The 18,852-nt window shown below is 42.1% G+C and overlaps 1 protein-coding gene across 2 annotated transcripts in view; it reads right to left on the reverse strand.

Annotated features, from left to right (window-relative positions):
• HIVEP3 (human immunodeficiency virus type I enhancer binding protein 3) overlaps positions 1 to 18,852 on the reverse strand; it is a 195,094-nt gene that overhangs the window by 115,725 nt on the left and 60,517 nt on the right. Inside the window, exons 3-4 of one of the 2 annotated variants that reach the window (XM_006014855.3) lie at positions 6,369 to 6,433; positions 2,772 to 2,831 (exon numbers count right to left, since the gene is read on the reverse strand). The gene's annotated coding sequence lies outside the window, so the exon portion shown is untranslated. The remainder of the gene's footprint in view (positions 1 to 2,771; positions 2,832 to 6,368; positions 6,434 to 18,852) is intronic. The other variant, XM_025213336.1, reaches the window with a different exon arrangement.

An 18,852-nucleotide genomic window follows, 5' to 3' on the forward strand; every position in this document is an offset into this window, starting at 1 on the left:
ATGGTTTAAAAGTCATTTCAGAACCTATATCTATCTGACCCCAGACCTCTGCCAGGCTTCATGGTGTTACAGTCATTTTCTGATCTAATTGGTAATAGAGAAGAAACTGTGAAATCAAATTATATACAAAGAGCTGCCAAATGCTACAAATAAATTGGCTTAAAAAAAAAATCAAGAAAAATATCTTTATTTCTCAACTTTTAATAAGACACAATAATTGTAGGTGTCCCTTGTAATGCCAGCAACTAAAAAAAAGGCATATATGATGTTTTTACTAAGTGGATCAGGCTCTTTTAATTCCTTGAAATCATTTTCCTAAGGGATAACAAGGAAGGGTCATTCCCCATATTTCCCATAGGAGGTGTTCAAACTGGCATTTAGTGCCATACAGTGTAAATTCCAGACTGATGGACCTGCTGATATGAACATCTCATTGTAGACTGTGATAACATTGCTTAGCTTCTTACCCTTGAAAACTTAACTCTAGCAGACCATAATCTCATATCCATATACATTAACATAACTTATTTACATATAATGTTTTAAGAACTGTGGGCATATGAATGTGTAAACTAGTAGGGACACCTCACTTTAAGGTTCTTCATCATTCTTCTTGGCAAGTGCACCCTATCAGTGCAATCCTTTTTATAGTCCTGGACATTTCCCAGTCTCTCTGTTCTTTCAATAAGTACCGTAATTCACAATGACTTAGACAAGTCTTTCTATTACTTTATTATAAACTTGGATGTAACAGGCAGGAGTTCCATCTTTCTCCAGAAGAAGTGAATGCCTGTACATGTCAGGATAAGGACAGAACTTGGCTCACTGAGTTTTCAGTAGGTCACAGGATACTAAGGACTAATTCAGCTGTTTTGGAGCATGCCTCCGAGAACCTTTCCCATCACTAGGGACAAGTGCACTGATGCTATTCCAGAACCTCCCCCCCACACTCTAAGCATTATGAATGGAAGATAAATCTCTCTCCCAATTTCAATATCTCTGTGTGGTTCATATTCTGAATCTGTGGGCTGCATTTTTTTTAACTTGAGTGTTTAAATTAGTCACCTAGGTAAGAAGGCTGATTGTATACAAAAAGGAACCTTTTTAATATTATACCTGAACATGAAACGACATTAACCTACTGAATTTGTTGACAGCTGAAAGTTAGCACTGAGGACATCTAAAGGCTGCTTTGAAATAGCAGTTTCTCAGAGAGATAGGAGAGAAAATACCCATGAAACATCCATGAAAAGCAGGGGCTGTCTGTCTTAGGACTTTGTTACACATTAATCTTAGGTGGCTCAGGGAGCTCTTAACCCCTGGAGTTAGTTGGGTTGGACATCTATTATGATATGTAAAGGATGGACATTGATTACGATGTGTAAACTAGTTTAAAGTACACTTTAGGCATCTTAAAGTTACACCACTGCAAGGCAGGTTTATCTCTGATCCGTGTTATCCAGCTCATGTTCCATGAATGTGTAGGCACTCTCCAGAGATAAGCCACCCAAGTTTTAGTCCTCCAGCATCCCAGGATTCAGTGTTTCTTCCCCTCACCCTCCCATTCTGTGTGGACAATTCACAACTGCAGCTCCTAGTCAGGCCCCTGCTCACCAGCCCTCCAGTGGCAAGTCACAGCTGTACAGGTCAGAGACAGTCAAAGAAGTTTTTAGCCTGAATGTGCAACTACTCTAAACTCCAACTAACACTAACACTGGTCAACATTTGAGAAGGTTAAAGTGTAATTTGTAACAAGGCCCTTAAGTAAAGGCAATTAGCACATACAATTTACAGTGACGTAGAATGGAAGCCCCTTTTCATTTCCATGTACTGCAATGCAAATCTTTCATCCTGAAGTAAACCTAAAATAATGTCTCATTACAAGGAGCTTCCATTTATTTTAATATGACATCTTAATCTGAATGCTGCTAAGTAACAGTGATCCAGCCCGGGGCACATGGAACATGTTTGCATGCAAGTAAAGCATAAACAATGCTGAGCTAGATGGGGGTTTCCATCTGCATTCCTGAGAGTATGGCCCACACCAGTCCTAAACTCACTGCTGAAAATGGGGCAGCAAAAGTTTGCTTAGCAGAAGATTGTGTATTAACTGAAGAGTGTATTAGTTAACATTAAAGGAAACATTTTTTCTCTAGACAGAACCTATGTGAAATGGCAACCGATGATTTCTAGCTTTTTACTGCTGTGCACACAGGATTACGCTAACCATTTCTACCTCATTTGCTGCCCATGCATTCTGCTCATACTTGAGTTAGAGTTTCACAAGCTTCCAGTGCATGCTTAGCACCATGGAAAATAATCTCAAACTGATAAGGATACTTAGGTTTATTTAAAGGTTTGTTCCTCACATCTAAGTAAAACTGGCCACATCTAAACAAGATGCTGACTGTGCAGTCATTGCTGCACAGTCATCAAGTACTTGTATAAACACATACTAAATGACTGTGCAGTAACCCGAGTTACTACGCAGTAGCGCCAATGAATGGCTTTTCTGTGACTGATGGCACAGTAGACTAAGACTACTGCACAGTAACATCACATCACGGTTTCTGCCACGTGATGCTACTGCACAGTCAGCATCTTGTGTAAACATGGCCACTTACAAGTAAATGTAAGACTAAGACTGTCTATGACCAGACCCTCCCATTAGTCAGCTCAGTCAGAAATCGCACAATTCTTAGAAGATATGAAGATTAACAATGGGATCTTTTCACATGTATCACCATTATCTGGAGTAATTTCTAACTTACACAAGTGTGTTTCAGTTTTGTCACAGCTGCCCCTCTGTGATGCCGTCATGCCAACAAATTCTGGGGGAACAGAACATTATTTTAGTCACTGACCTGTCAACAGGTTCACATTTGCAGTGCACAGATGCATCGTAAGAGTGTGAACGGAAAATGCTAAAAGTGAAAGTAACAGATGCAGGTCTCAGGCTTCCAAAAATCAGAATCAATTCCAAGGTGATTTCTATGCTTTAGTTAATACCCTGCATGCATTTCCAGCAAGGTTCTTGAAATAGCAGGCCATAGTGTTAGTATACCCTCTTGCCCTCCTCTTAAAGCTGGCCCATTGTGCAGCCAAGAAGAGGAATATATGTGATGCCAGGAAGAAGAGAAGCCAGAGTGTGTGGTTCAGTGAGGCAGACACTGCTATGGAAGTGGGGAGACCTTAGGTTTGGGTCCTGTCCCTTATTCTCCATGTCCTGGGAATTACCCTACTGCTATTTATCCATTCAAGCCAATCATATTAAGTGCAAGTTGCAGAAAAGCTACTGGGGGCAGGGGCCCAAACCCTTTTTTCAGGACAGTATTCACCTCACTTCTCTCAGCCTTGCTCCTTGCCTCCTGGCCCCACAACTCTTGCCTTTTGGCTTCCTAATTGGTGAACTTCAAGAGAGTGGAGAGAAGGAGAGGAGGCATGGACTTCCTAGGTGAGAGGTTCTCAATCTTTTTTTTACATGGGAGACTCCCCCCCCCTCCCCCCCAATCTCTTTTGCAAATTGAGAGGCATCCCATTAAAAAAAAAAATTTATTATGGGGGCTTACCTACTTGAAGATGGATTAGGAAAGAGGAGGAACAGCCAACTGAGAAGAGCCTGCACTGCAGTGAATGGGGGCAGGAAGAGTGAGGAGGGAAGAGCCTGTGCTTAATTTATCTCCTCCCTGCCAGAAGCACCCTTCAAAGGCTGTCACAGCACCCCAGGGCTCCAGGGCACCTGGTTGAGAATCACTACCCATGGCTGGTTGATTCAAGCACTTTGCTGGGTGGTAGGAGATACAGGTTCAAACCCCTTGTATGAAAGGGTGTGCTGATACCTGATACTAGGCAAGTATTGGGCTAAAAGGAGATTATTAAGAAGAGAATTGTAAACAAAACAGAAAGCATCATTATGCCCCTTTATAAATCCATGGTGCATCCACACCTTGAATACTGTGCCCAATTCTGGTCCCAGTACTTCTCAAAAAGTATACAGAAGAACTAGAGAAGGTCCAGAGAAGAGCAACAAGGGCAATTATCAATATAGAGGGGCTTCCATATGGGAAGAGACTGAAGAAACTAGGCCTATTCAGTTTAGAAAAGAGACACTTGAAAGGGAACATAATACAGGTTTACAAAATACTAAATGGTAAATAGAAAGTAAATGGGGATTTATTATTTAATATCTCTCACACAATACAAGAACAATGAAAAAAGGAACAAGAATATGTTAGATACAATTTTCTAACATACAGCAGCATCAGAGGCTTTCCCTCAACCTCAATTCCTTTTTGCTTTAGGAAAGGGTGAAACAGAGGGGACGTACCATCAACATTACATTATATCAGTGGAGGACAGATGTAACAAGTCTTGTTTCTTTATCTTTCCATCTTCAGCTAACAAGTGCTTTGTGCATTACATTCCATTTCTTCTTCTTTGTCCTCCCTGACATAGCATTTATTCTGTACCACTTTCTGGAATAATTAACAATCATTACATCACTGTGGATGCATCTACATGAGACACTGACTGCACAGAAGCCAAAAAACAGTGTGCAGTAGCATGTCACAGCACAGACAGTGCTAATACACTACTGCAAAGTATTATTAGGCTACTGCACAGTAGCATCACCTAAAAGACATTTGCCAGTGCTAGTGCAGAGTATCTCCAGTTACTGAACATTTATTTAGTACTTGCAAATACACCAGCACTAAATAAATACGCAGTAATGACTGCGCAGTAGTGTCTCATGTAGATGTGCCCTGAGAAGCAGAACACTACCAGTACCACTTCAGCAGACCTTTAAGAAACCTTGATGGTTTTAAGACACCTGTGTCCCAGCAGCAACATAGCTAATGCTGCATTTTTGTGGGCAAATCTGAAATACAGCCATATTATTTTGTTTAGTTTCGAAGCCTTATTGGCTATATGGGTGTTTTGTAACTTTCTCAAAAAGCAACTTCTGGGAAGTTCATTTGAAGCAGGATAGAGTACATCTGAACAGAACCAGACTTCTCCATTAACAATCACAAATACAAAGGATGACATTCTGGTCCCAGTGAAATCCACGGCAAAATTCCCATTGATTTCAACAGGATCAGATGTTTGCTCAAAAGTTTAAAAAAATACTTTGAAATGAGCTTCTAAATAGCTTTGTGCACAGTTTGTATTCAGAACTCCCTCACAATGACTCAAATTCATCCCTTTGTTGGGGATAGGAGTCCTTTAGCTGTCTTCAAACTTGCCTAGGCCCTGAAAAACAGGGTCTAGGAAGGATTCATATAACGCTATGCCTCATGCTTACTCCTCCAGAGGGAAGAACATTACTGTAACCACACATGCAAACAAGCTGCTGGCCACATTGCTTTGGGGCTGAAACCCATGGTGAGCATGACAAGAAGTGCTAGAGGCTGCAAGTCCCGGCTGTCAGCTTGATCATCAGGATGGGAATTCCATTGAAAATACACTTAAAGGCACCAGGGCTTTTTCCATTTCCCTTTTTGCCTCCAGAATTTATTTCTTAAACGGGGTTCCTGAAAACCTGTGACCGCTGACATTTTGTCCGTTGTTTTCAGTTCAGATTGAAAACACAGACACCTAATTAAATTCTTTCTTCAAAACACCGGAGATGGCAAAACTCCTGTGTCAGGAATGCACAGAGGGGAGGAATATTTTTTTCATATATTAGGTCCTTTTTCAATTACACCAAGACCCATCCTGATTAGTAGGCGGTTCTCCCAGTGGAAACAGGGCCTCTGCTATATGTATTCCAGTGGAGCATTCATAATAAGCAAGCACTGCTTCTGAATAAAGTTCACAGGTCAAGGAGAGAATTTTATTCTCCCCTCCCAATATAATAAAGTAAATTGAAAGCACACACTTTCTCATTTTTATGACACCTTAGATGATATTTTCATACAAACATGATATAGAAGCTATGAATAAAGGATATGGAAATGCAATTGCAGGATCTGTCATTTACTTTCATTGCATATCCCTTGTAATTGTTGCCTGCTTGTACTTTGGCTGATGGGAAATGTGCTACCTTAGACTTTCAAAATAAAGTGTGTGTGACAGAGAGAGATTTAAAATGTACACAGTGATCAGTGTCTCATAGTACAACTCCTGTCTTTACTTTCTGTACCAGGACTCAATAGTTTGAGTTAAACAAACCTGCATAGTGTTAAATTAGTTACAACATTGGTAGTATTTATCAGGTAAATGTTTCCCAAATATCGGTTCAAAATCCGGACAAAAAAAAAAACGTTCCCCACCAAAGAGAAGTCCTATTGTCAGCTCATGGTATCTTGTGCAGGGTGCAAAATACATCCAATATAAATCATGAAGGGAAAACAAGGATTACTTACAGTGGGTTTAATCTTCTGTAATGTTGACGGTATGTCTCCTTTATTTGTCCAGGATTTAATTCAGTCTGCAAAAAGAACACCACACTGTAACCTTTAAACAAATATATTAAAATGCCATCTCAGCAGTGTTAGCATAGGACTTACATCAGGTGTCCTGATGCAACGGATTGCCTGGTAACAGAAACAGTACACAAACTCAGTCCCAACAGCTGGAGAAGTCCTTAGTGACTTAGTTAACCTCACTCAGCAAGTTCATTATGATGGTGACGGGCATGTTCATTGTAAAGTGCATCACTATGGATTATTTCTTCTGCCCGTGTGAGGGGAAGCAGTATAGTTGGCATCAGCCATAGGCATGAGGCAGATCACAGCTCCAGGCAGATGCAGCAGAGATGAGCTGGAAGCCTGCGACATTCCAATGTGGATTTGCATTCTGTTCAGATCACGGTTATTCAGTTCCTGGATTCGGGTTCCACAGCTATCCCCTAAGGCTAAGGATGTCTAGGTCTGGGGTTTTGTTTCGAGGTCACTTCTAACTCTTAGTAAACTGAGTCAATCTCCATCTGATTCATTCTTGAGTACTCATACTACTCCCAGAATGAATGTACTGATTTATACCACTTATTTTCAAGGATCATACTTAGACAAAGGAAAGAAAGGCTTAAAATGCACTCCCCTTCAGAAAACTGGATGCAAAAATGGCATAAGGAGGCTCTAAATAGGTTCTGCACATTGATAAAAAAAAAATAAAATAAAATAATCTTCGCAAAAACTAGCACTGCAATTTCCCTCTGGGGTTGAGGTTCTTAGTCCATACATCACTACTGAGATCACATGCCAACTTCTCCCTCAGTGACTTCTAAATACCCCCATCACCCTCAAATTCCTGCCTCAGCTTTACCTGTGCAAGAGGATGGAAATTTTGGAGCTGAGTTTGCAGAATTATAAACTACATGCAAGTCAAAATGATATATAGATTCCTCTCCCATAAGTTCTGCGTAACTAAAAGAAGAAAATAAGAATGCTTTTGTTTAGAAAGCCAACATACCATATATAACTAATTACATGTAGATGTTGGCCATGTCTACAGGAGCCACTGACTGCACAGTAGCCTGAGATTACTGAACAGAAGTGTCACGTGGCAGCAACCATGATCCAACGCTACCGTGCAGTATCTCAGGCTACTGCACAGTCAGTGTCACAAAAAAGCTGTTCATTGATGTTACTGTGCAGTAACTCAGATTACTGCACAATCATTTAATACTTGTTTATACAACTACTAAATGACTGTGCACTAATGACTATGCAATCAGTGTCTCCTGTAGACACGACCTCTGACCAAGATTTTGGTCCCCCTAATTTTCATGCATCCAATTTAAGAAATTGCAAAAGCTTAGCATTTGAATAGCTTATCCCAAGTTTAGCACTCAAATGTTGAAGCCAACACTTGAAAGTCTTGGTTGGAGAGAATAATCCTACATACAGGTACACAAGTGATACCACCACTAAAGGCAAAGGGTAGCTGGGGGGGCAGCAGAACAGAGCTCAACAAGCAAGTTTAACAAATGAGGACTTATTTGGCTAAGGAGTGTTGTTTTTTTCATAGTCACTTTTCAAAGAACCATAGATTAAAGATAAAGATTTTCCCTTAACTGCTTTGGCTATTCCTACAATAAATTTTCCCATTTCCTACTATCATCCCACTCAGAAATCCCAAATGACATAAGAGGAAATTAAACAGAACCACCTCAAAAGTCATTATAAAAAAAATAAAATAAAGCAGTTGTCTGACACATGTTCCCATCTGACAACTCAGAACCATGCCCCAGAGACTTTTACCAAGCCATCTTCTTGTATTTAAACGTCTCAGCCAGTTAGCAAAAGGAGCTATCAGTATGTTGTCAGTAAAGGAGTTGTCATTCTTTTATGATTGGAAATAACCAAAACTGAGACTAGGCAATAAACTACACTCAGCACTGAAGAAATAAATTACCTTGAATATTGAATTAATTTGCTAATTACATTTACAAATATTTTCTTGAATTGTTATTCATGCTGGTTAAAAGGTTTGAAATGCTTATTTCCTTTCTCAAAGTCAAACTGCAGACATCATTGTCTGCTACAAGCATAGCTTCAAGGAATTCCCACATCTCTATAACAACAGAATAATAAACTGTTATATCACATTTTACTTCTTAAAAACTGGACAATAAATAATGGTATATGGATAATATGATCTGCATTTGTGTACCATATATTGGCAGATCAAAGATATAAAAATCCTTGATACAGTCTAATCACATACCGCATCTTGGGCATATCTACATGTGGTTACTGCACATTTATTTAGTACTTGTATAATCAAGTACTAAATAAATGTGCAGTAACTGGAGTTGTAATCCTACTTGTTTGTAGGATTATATTATGTTTGTATATTATACTTGTATAATCAAGTACTAAATAAATGTGCAGTAACTGGAGTTGCTGCACAACAGTGCTGGCAAATGCCTTTAAGCTACTTCAGGTAGCCTAATAATATTACACAGTAGCGTATTAGTACTGTTGGAGCTGTGACGTGCTACTGTTCAGTCAGCATCTCATATAGATGCGCCCCCTGAGGACTAAACACTGCTTTCTAACTTATGTAGTGGCTTTGACTTAAGATCTCGAAGTATCTGATACATAGCAATAAAACTTCAAAGCAACTTTCCTAGTCTAGCTAACCCTTACTGTCTCTGTCTCTGCTTGACAGATGATGGAACTGAGACATGGAAATACCAAATGATCTGGCTCAGTGTTGCACAGTGCGTTAACAGGAGAATCAAGAACAGAGCTTAAAACTCATGACTCCTTGTGCTGTGCTTCAACTTGAGACTCTGCTGCCTCCATGCTTGCCCGCTGAAAGACTGCATCTAGCACAAATCACTGTCTTTCTCTGGGCTACAAAAATCCCAAGGCACTTAATCCCTTGCATCCCTAAAGGGACAGTACATATTCATACACAACCAGCAATACCCACATTGTTGGCCTTCACTTAATGGTCCACAAATGACTTCTTTTTTAAATGAATAGCAAAATCAATATTGGCCTCCTAGGGAGTATTTATGTGGTGCAGAAAAGTGCCATGCTCATACCTTGCGCTTTTACAGTATTACATGTAAACCAATAGTATCTCCTCTGTCCAGATGCAAACCACACTTTCTGGTTGAGTGTCCCAGCACAGTGCTGCCTTATGCCATATAAATTGACCCTTTGATACCTCTAACTCAGGTTTTGATAAGCCTAACAATTAGGCCCCAGACCCCAGCAAGATGATTCAAAGAAACAGAGTTAGGTTCCCAGGCTGCCTAAACAGTCAGGTAACTGCCTCCAAAGTGTGATTCAGAGAGTTCACACAATTCAGAGAGCCATGGGAGAAGACCCCATGGATGCCCTGCCCAGCCTCATCCCCTACTCAGCCCCAGCCTAGTATCAGCACTGTTAAAAAAAGAAAAAGCCCCACACTCAGCGGCAGTAGCAGTGGCGGTGGCAGCTCTGGGGTCACGTGGCACAGCCCCCCAGCACAGGCCCCACTCCCTGCTCCCCCCCCACCATGGCTGCCCCTCCCAGCCCCAGCATCCTGGCAATTAAAAAAAACCAAACCCAGCTCCACACTCACCAGCAGCAGGATTGGTAATTGGGGCCTCTGGGTGCTCGTGGCAGAGCCCCCTGTGCAGCGCGGGGCAGTGTGGGACAGCAGGGATTGCCCCCACCGCCTGGCACCCGCGCAGCAACTGCCTGCCCCATGGTGCAGGTGCAGCATGGCTCGGCAGGGTGCACTGCCTGGGAGCTGGGGCCACTGGGGCTGAGCGCTGCCGGGCTCCAGCCAGTATGTGCAGCCACCCCAGCTCTCAGACAGCATGCGGTGCTCTGCTGAGCAGCACTGCACACGCGTCACTGGGCAGGTGCCACGTGGGTGCCAAGTGGAGGTTGGGGAGATCCCCACTGCCCCACACTACGTGGCGGGGGGTACTCTGCCACGAGTGCCCAGTGGCCCTGATTACTGCTCTGCCAGATCTGGGGAGTGCAGGGCTTTTTTTTTTTTTTTTTTTTTTTTTTTTTAAGGGCCGGGGGGCGGGGCCGGGGTGGGGCTGGGCAGGGCAGCCATGGGGGCTTCTCCCATGGATCCTCCAGCTGTGCCTGTCTCTGCTCCAGAGGAGGGAGCCGCGGGGGCTCTGCCCTGCTGCCGCTTGCCCAGCTGAAGGTAGCTGTCAGCTGCCTGTTTAGTCTACAGCCGAATCGCCAAATCAGCCAAAGCTTTTCCAAAGCTTTTCCAAACAGATTCAGATGCTTAGAATCAATTCAGAGCTTTTACTTGGTCTCCCCATTTCCAGCTGTGCCTGTCTCTGCTCCAGAGGAGGGAGCCGCGGGGGCTCTGCCCTGCTGCCGCTTGCCCAGCTGAAGGTAGCTGTCAGCTGCCTGTTTAGTCTACAGCCGAATCGCCAAATCAGCCAAAGCTTTTCCAAAGCTTTTCCAAACAGATTCAGATGCTTAGAATCAATTCAGAGCTTTTACTTGGTCTCCCCATTCGATTCGGATTCAGAGATTCAGTCCTCAAATTGGGCCGAATCTCCTCCGAATCGAATCAGATACCGAAGCATCAGATAGCCCTACTAGCCTGCTCTGGAGTTTATTAGTAGATAAGGGCACATGTGTGGACACTGCGATTTTTACTACAGAGCTAATTAGGCAGCTCTGCAGTAAACATCTCATGTAGATGCACTCACTGAGAACTATTTTTTTTATTTATAACGTGCCATATTTGTGTAGCACCTTGCCATAGATTGGTTTACAGGGCTTGGTTGGGGGCCTGTATTTCTGGACTCTGTATTTAGTGACTGCAAAGTTATGAATAAGAGAAAAGATTAGATAAATATTATTGCTTGGTTCTACATAGGATTGCTGAACTATGGCACCCTAAATAAAAGAGTAAGAAACAAGCAGAAGTAACTATGTCCTCTGTTGCCATAAATGGCAAAGGGAAAAATATGAGTGCAATAATCCACTGACCCATGCACAAACTGAGTGTATTGATTTGAAGGTTAAAGTAAAGCCAAAAAATGTTCATTCCCTCCCTCTAACCTCTTTTAAAAGTGTTACCATTTGGTTCTGGGGCTTCCCATACGCTGCTTACCACAAACACATGTTTTCTGTTTCTCTTAGAAAGAAGCGGCACTGTGAGAAGACTGGAGGCAGGGAGGGGAATGGATCAGAGCTGTGTGGGAAAAGGCTCTGGACATGAAAGAGCTCCATAATACTCTGTCAGACAGTCATGTGAAGATAGGGTGTAAAATTACAAATACAGGGATCTCTATCCCAGGCAAGCACCCACGACAATACATGCAGGCAGGAAGCTCAACACAGCAGGAAGCTTCTTGACATGCTACTCAGGGCTAGTCAACGTACTCTATACATCAGATCTTCACCGCCATGTGACCTGAACTATGCATTCAGACTGCCCTCATCCTCAAGTGTGGCTTTCAGATCTCACTTTTATCCAGAGAATCAGAGACCTGCATATTCCTTTAGACTTTATCCTTTATTTTTGATGTTTGAATGTTAGAAAATAAAAATGGAAGTTTATGAATTGCTTTTCAAAGTACTTTTTTTTTTTTTTTTTTAACATGGCAAGTCGGTACATATGTTAAAACCACAAATTTAAGAATTCAAAGCACTTCAAATAAGGCTTGATTCTTCTCTCTACCAATTTCACATTAATGCAACTTCTATTGAGTTACAATGTCTTTATAAAATTGAGGTAAAAAATAAGGAACTAAGCAATAGAGATTTGGGTTTAATCTCCCACTCAGCTACCAAGTTTCTTGCATAAACTGGGGCAAATCATTTAGGACCATAACCTATTTCACTTTTTAGGTATCTAGATGGACCTAGGTGACTAAGTGCAATTTTATTACACCCTGTTTAAGTTTCTGAGACTCCATTAATGTATTATTTTTGTAACTCACCATCATCTGACCCTTCTTTCCCATGTCCTTGTTCTTGTGACAAGGCACTGAGCAGAATTTGCAGATTCACTGGAATCTGACATGGGTCACACTGTAAGCACTTAAGCTACGGCCTCAAACTTGCCACCTCTGGGCTGTCAACCATGCACCTTAGCACCCCGACAACCCCAGTCCCCATCTGACACTTCAGACTGAATCAAAAAAGGTAGTGACAAAGAGGAAGAACCACCTACCTTTTGCATATACAGTTTTTCAGGAATTTGAGCTACCATAGACCACTTACGTACCCAATAGGTGGAACAAAACCTGACCCATAAACTGTTCACTGCTTCAGATCACCCTCTGTAATAAGAGGACAATACATCCCTATTTTACAGGTGTGTTTTGTGCATAAAAATACATTAATGAGCGAGATGTACTGCAGACACAACAGTGAAGGTGGCCATACGAACACAGATTTAGTGGACTAAATGCTTCCTAAAAGTCTCTTTTCTATGTAAGCAATTCTTGTAGTTGTCAAAATGGTGTGATGGGAGATGAAATGGTCTTTGTAATCATGAATGGAAGGAAAGAGATCCAGGATGTAATGACAGAAATTGTAATTTGGAGACATTCCCTTACTTGGAAGACTACATAGGCTAGGACTTGGGAGATGGTTCCTTGGGGCAGAGATTGAAGGACTGCAGAAGCTTGCTACCTGCTCAACAAATAAAACTTGCTTTTTGGGTCTCATTCATGTTTACTGAACATGAATTTACTGTGTTTACTGAACCCAGTGATCAACATACAGGAGATACTCTATTCAAATACAGCTCCTCCCTGACTGTAATAAGATAAGTTTTTCCTGTTATTGAAAGCAAACTTTTCCTCATTTTTTACTCAGATTCAATGTGAGCTCTTTAATTTCCTTTCTCACCTCTCCACAAAATGAATGGTTTAGGAGTTTCCACTGCCACGTGACCAGATAGAAGGAAAGCAAATTTGCAATTTGCCAGTATGACACGTACAAATGGTTATCCTGCTTTCATAACTTAGAGCAACTTTTCCAAACACAGAAGCATTTCGGTCCAAACAGACTAATTGTTGCAAAATATGCATTTTTCAAGTTAAAGATGCCAAGAAATATAACCAATTGAAATAGAAGAACAAAGAAACAAATTCATAGCAGCCACACAATTGTCACATCATGGTTGCACAAGCATAAAATACAAGCTGTCTCCCTAATAAAACTCAGATATAGGAGTAGTGCTAGGAGATACCTCTTTTTAATATGTTCTTATCAGAACAACAGAGATGACTTGTCAGGTTAGATCCAGTCTTAATACCAGGCCACAGTTTTGGCTCATTCACCTCATTGTTAAAATGCAGTACTCGCGGGTCACAGCTACATAAAATGCTTTGCTGTGCATTAGACTAATCTAATGCACAGTAAAGTGTCACTGTCTACACATGCATGGGATTTACTGCACAGTAAATTAGGCTAGTGCACTATTTGCTAGTACCAACAAGGAAAGGTATTAGATTAACTGTTCAATAGCTACTATGCAATAGCACAAGCGTAGATGCTGATTGTAAGCAATTTGCTACCAGTCAGCCCAGGACATGAAGAATACATGCCCCCCGGTGGCTGGGGGGGTATGGCAGTGGTGGGAGCGTGGCAGCAGTGGCAGAAGCATGACGACAGTGGCAGGAGCTCCCGCAGATGCCACCAGCATTGTCAGCAGGGGTAGAGAGTGCCCACCAGCGGTGTTGGCGGGGCGGGGGGAGTGACGAGCAGCACCCTTTTTGTAGGGGGTGCCCCGCCACACTCAGGGTGCACATGCACCCGCATGCACCTCCTACGTGTCACCTGTGGCCCACGCAGCAAGGGGCCCACTGCTGCCTCGCTAAGCTCCAATGCTGGAGGAGCTGTGCTGGCTGTAGGTGCAGCTGTCTCCCTACCACGTGGGGATCAGGACCCATCCCAATCCCCAAGTGGCCAGTAGAGCTGTCCTGGCAGCCAGGATTGCTGAGTCCCAGCCACATGGAGATTGGGTCAGAACCTGATCCCCTCGTGGCATGGACAGCCATTCTCACTCTGCGGGGATGCTGCTTGCCCGCCACATGGATCCCCATGTGACACTCCCTGTTCCCACATGACTGGCAGGTGCCATCCCCAACAAACAGGAATGGCTCACCCAGCCAGAACCAGCCCCTGTGCCCCCTGCCAGCTTCAGGGCTGGCACCTGGGGAGCCTGGAGCTCCCCCTGGCTGCTGCAGGGGGGGCAAAGCAGGGCAGAAGCAGCCCTGGACTGCCCCTACAGCAGTAAGGCGCAATTTGCTCTCGAGGAGATTGCATGTGTAGACATGTGCCTTGGAGCATTTTAATGAGCCTGAATTGTCTGTGAAGAAAATTCAGGTGCATTTTAATTGCACATGTAGAGATGCCCACTCTGTGTTTCTGTCAGAGACACCTCAGTGTGCTATCAATGCACCAGGAGCTCAGCGTACTTTAGCAGGACCCCCTCAAAACTGGCGCAGTTGTGTACATATACACTCAGGGGAACAGAAGGCTCCCTTAATGTAATTTCCTCACTAGGATTTGAACTCCTGCTTCTGCAGAAGGGAAAAGAAATGCAGTGCACCAGTCATTTTATGCTCCAAGATGAATTCTTCTTAGGTATAATGAACCTAATTGTGGTTCTTTGCAAGCAATGCTAAAGAAAATCAAGTTTGCTAGTGTTTTATAAGATGACCCTCAAGAAGGCTTATGGCTGTGAAGCAGGATTATTTTGTGCGTCTCAGAGGCTCCTCCAGATTACTTTTAAAAATGTTGTCACTTTCACTTCCTATGCACAGACACGAGATTTCATTTACTCACTGGAGTGAAAAGTGATTAGCAAACTAATATTTTGGAAGTACTGCTGAGTAATGACACTTTCAGAATTCATCAGAATTAAAATCTCCAGCCCTGCCAAAGCCAAGAGCCCTCACCAAAACGAGTTACTGGTGAGATGATGACTCTTTCTAAGCTAATGTGTCTTGCATACATCTAAAGCAATAATTGCCTTTCCCTGATAATAATAAATATTCTCCCCTGCTGAGACTTATGGTTATCCTCATGTATTGTGAAACCTTCCAAAATGTTTTCATATAGTTTCAAACCGCAGGAGTGAAAAAAGAACAGGACAACAACAGTTCAGATAGAGTTTATGATTTCTGCTAGATCTCTTAATTGCAGGGTGAATCAGCAGGGAGTGAGGTTTTAGTCAATACTATGGTCCCTGTTTGTATGGACAGCAAGATTTGGAAAGATCAGCTAAAAATGGTTTTTCTTCACCCTTTCCTGACATATCAGTGAACCTGCCCTCAAATATTATTTTTCCTTTCTTAGACAAAAATATATTTTATACAAAAATTCTTCTAGAGACCTTCCTTAGATCAAAGGTCCTTCAACACAGCTTTCTACCTTCTACCTTTCACACTGTATATATCAGTCAGTGTTATATTCCAGTTCACTGCTGACAAGTGAACTGGGATGTAACAAACATTTGTTTTTTGAATCAAAGCCCCAGACTGTACAAAATTATGAGATATAAAAGAGTCAGTGGCCAGTGGGCAGGTCGGTAGCAGCAAAAAGTAATAATAATTTCTCTGTTCTTTGCCAAATATTTTCCAGTAGTTTGCCCATGTCTATTTAATGGTCTCCAGTGATGAGCTGCCCATTCAAGCAGCATAAAACTTATAAAGATGATGCAGGCAAGGCTGAAGTATTTAATGACTTTCTTACTTCAGTCTTCACAAATAGGGGTAGTTACCAGATAAGTGCAGTTGGCAGCGAAGACAGTGAAGGAGTCAAAACACCTAGAGTAACGGCAAAACAGGCTATGGATTACTTAGAAAAGCTAGATGCTTTCAAGTTGGTGGGGCTGGATGGGATGCATATTAGGGTACTGAAGGAATTGGCTGAGGTAATTTCAGAGACGTTACCTTTCCCCTTGAGAACTTTTGGAGGACAGGTGAGGTCCCAGATGATTGGAAAAGGACAAATGTAGTACCTATCTTTAAAAATGGAAAGGAGGAGCTCGGGAATCTCAGACCAATCAATCTGACCTTGATACCTAGAAAGATCATGGAGCAGGTCCTCAAGGAATATATTGTGAAGCACCCTGAGGAGAAAAACGTGATTAGGAACAGCTAGCATGGATTCACCAAGAGCAAGTCATTCCTGAACAAACTGATTTCCATCTATAAAAGGTGACAGGCTCCCGGATGGGGGAGAACAGTGGATGTGATGTACCGTGTCTCACAAAATTCTCATTAACAAGCTAAGGAAATACTGACTAGGTAAAGTACTGTAATGTGGATATGTAACTGGTTGGATCACTGCTCAACAAGTAGTCCTCAATGGCTCAATGTCTAGTTAGGATGAGGTATGAAGAGGTTTGTCCTGGGTCCAGTTGTGCTCAAGATCTTTATTAGTTAATATGGATGATGGGAATGAGTGCATGCTTAGCAAACCTGAGGATGAGACCAACTTGGGTGGAGTTGCAGATACTCTGGAGGGCAGGGCTAGGATCCAAAATTAATTGGCCATACTGGAAAAATGATCCACAATCAACCAAATAAAATTCAACAAGGACAAGTACAAAATCCTGCGCTTGGGATGGAATAACTGCAGGCATAAATACAGACTGGGGAATGACTGGCTAAGCTGTAGTCTGCAGACAAAGACCTGGAAGGTAACAGTTGACCACAAGATGAGTATAAGCCAACAGTTTGCTCTTGTTGCAAAAAAGACGAACAGTATACTGGGTTGTATTAACAGGAGTGTCACTTGGAAATAAAGGGAAGTGATTCTACTGCTCTATTCAGCAATGGTGAGACTTCACCTGGAACACTGTGTCCACTTTTGGGCCCCACACTTCAAGAAGGATGTGGACAAACTGGAAAGAGTTCAATGGAAAAGAGCAAAAATTATTTGAGGCCTGGGCAGCATGATTTATGAGGAAAGGTTGAAAGAAGGAGTGTTATTTAGTCTAGAAAAGAGAAGACTGTGGGGGACATTTTATAACAGTGTTCAAGTACCTGAAGGGTAATTCCAAAAAGGATGGAGATATCTCTGTGGCCATAGGGGAAACAACTAAGAGCAAGAGCTTCAGCAGGGGAAATTTAGGTTGGAGATTAGGTGGAACTTTCTGACTTGATGGTCAAACACTGGAATATATTACCTGGCGAATCTATGGACTTTCCATCCCTGGAAATTTTCAAAAGCAGGTTGGACAGATACTTGCATGGAATGGTTTAGTCGGGGACAATACTGCTTTGAGCAGGGGGCCGGACAAGGTCGTATTGTGAGGTCCTTTCCAGCCCTACATTCCTATGATCCTAAGATAGTGAGAGGCAGGGATTTCTATGGGTGAATTATTTTCTTGGACCAATTGCATGGTTGGGACAGACTTAGACAAGCTTATAAATGCAATGCAGATGGTCCAGTAAAACATATCACCCACAAAAATCCTTGCCTCACATATTTCCTGGACCTTCATGGCTAAAACATCATTCAACCCTACCATAAGGCCTCCAAGGTTTTCCTGCACACAACATCATTCAACACTACCATAAGGCCTCCAAGGTTTTCCTGCACATGGATATAGAGCAATCTCTGCAAGTAGATTTAAATTGGCTGTTTTCAAATTTTTTGATGGAACCAACTGGCTTAGCCTTCTCTAGTTCTGCACATCAGGGGCAGCACTGGACAGACGTCTACATGAACTAACTTCTTGCATGCCATTCATCAGCTGAGTTAGTATCTCTAATTTCCTTTTCATTTTATTTTGCATTCCATGGACTTCCTGGGAGCAGTGCGCAGTATTCTCTACAGGATTTGTCAGTGCTTGTTAGCTGTATTGTTTTATTCAGCCTTTAATTTTCCTACACTCAGTTGCTGAAGTGGTTTAGGCAGATCAGTAAAATCAGTAGAGTCAGTAAAACGAGGAATCTTGGCACGCTTAATAAAAATGAAAAAACAAGTCTGCATGTAGCTGGTTCCAGTACTGATTTGAAATGTAAGCCAAGAGCATTCAAATAATGCGGTACTGGTTGACCAGATGATAATGCAGGCCAGGTGCCATTCTGCCCCTTAGCAGGGTTTGTCACTCTTCAGTCAAAGATATGACTCAGTTTACACCAATGATGAATTTTGGGATCTATTAGGGGGTCATTACTGTAGCCTCCAGGGCACAGCAAGTTGAGTGGACAGAACAAAAAGAAAGGGGTATTTGGAGGCCATGAAAATGGTTTAAAAAAAAGTTTAAAATTCAAATTCCAACTCTGTTTCTTGATAATTTCATTCTGCAAGCTATTATACAGACTGTTTTATGTCTCATTAACAATAAAACATAAGCAATTAGGCAAAACGCAATAAAACTTAAGCAAAATAAAATTAAAACAGTCTCCAAGATTATTTTATAACCGCACTAAAATGACAAATTTCTCTC

The sequence above is a fragment of the Alligator sinensis genome, unplaced genomic scaffold, assembly GCF_000455745.1.
Source record: "Alligator sinensis unplaced genomic scaffold, ASM45574v1 scaffold264_1, whole genome shotgun sequence".
Lineage (NCBI taxonomy): Eukaryota > Metazoa > Chordata > Crocodylia > Alligatoridae > Alligator > Alligator sinensis.